We start from the raw sequence: 373 nt of genomic DNA, 5'->3' as shown, positions 1-373 counted from the left end.
GGGCTATAAAATCTGGGGCGATTTCCCTTTCCTCCAATGATCAGCTCTCCCGTCTCCCGATTTCCCCGTTCTCCCATGAGTCTCAAACGTCAGTTTAAAATCTTCTCTCGTGAGGGGCATTTTCCACCCGTGTTATCTGCAGCGATTTGTCCTTGTGTAGGTGGGAAATTGTTGCCCTGCGTCATTCCCCAGCACATGGCTGCCCCTGGAGTGGGGTGGGATGGCTCAGTGGCTTAATGCTCAAATAAATTTGTTAGTCTCTAAGGTTCCACAAGTACTCCTGTTCTTTTGTGGATACAGACTAACACGGCTGCTGCTCTGAAACTATGTAACTGTACTCTCTATGCCAGGATCTAAATCATGAATGAAGATA

The sequence above is a fragment of the Mauremys reevesii genome, linkage group 17 (genome assembly GCF_016161935.1).
Source record: "Mauremys reevesii isolate NIE-2019 linkage group 17, ASM1616193v1, whole genome shotgun sequence".
NCBI classification, from domain to species: Eukaryota; Metazoa; Chordata; order Testudines; family Geoemydidae; genus Mauremys; species Mauremys reevesii.
Note: the sequence above shows the minus strand (reverse complement) of the source record.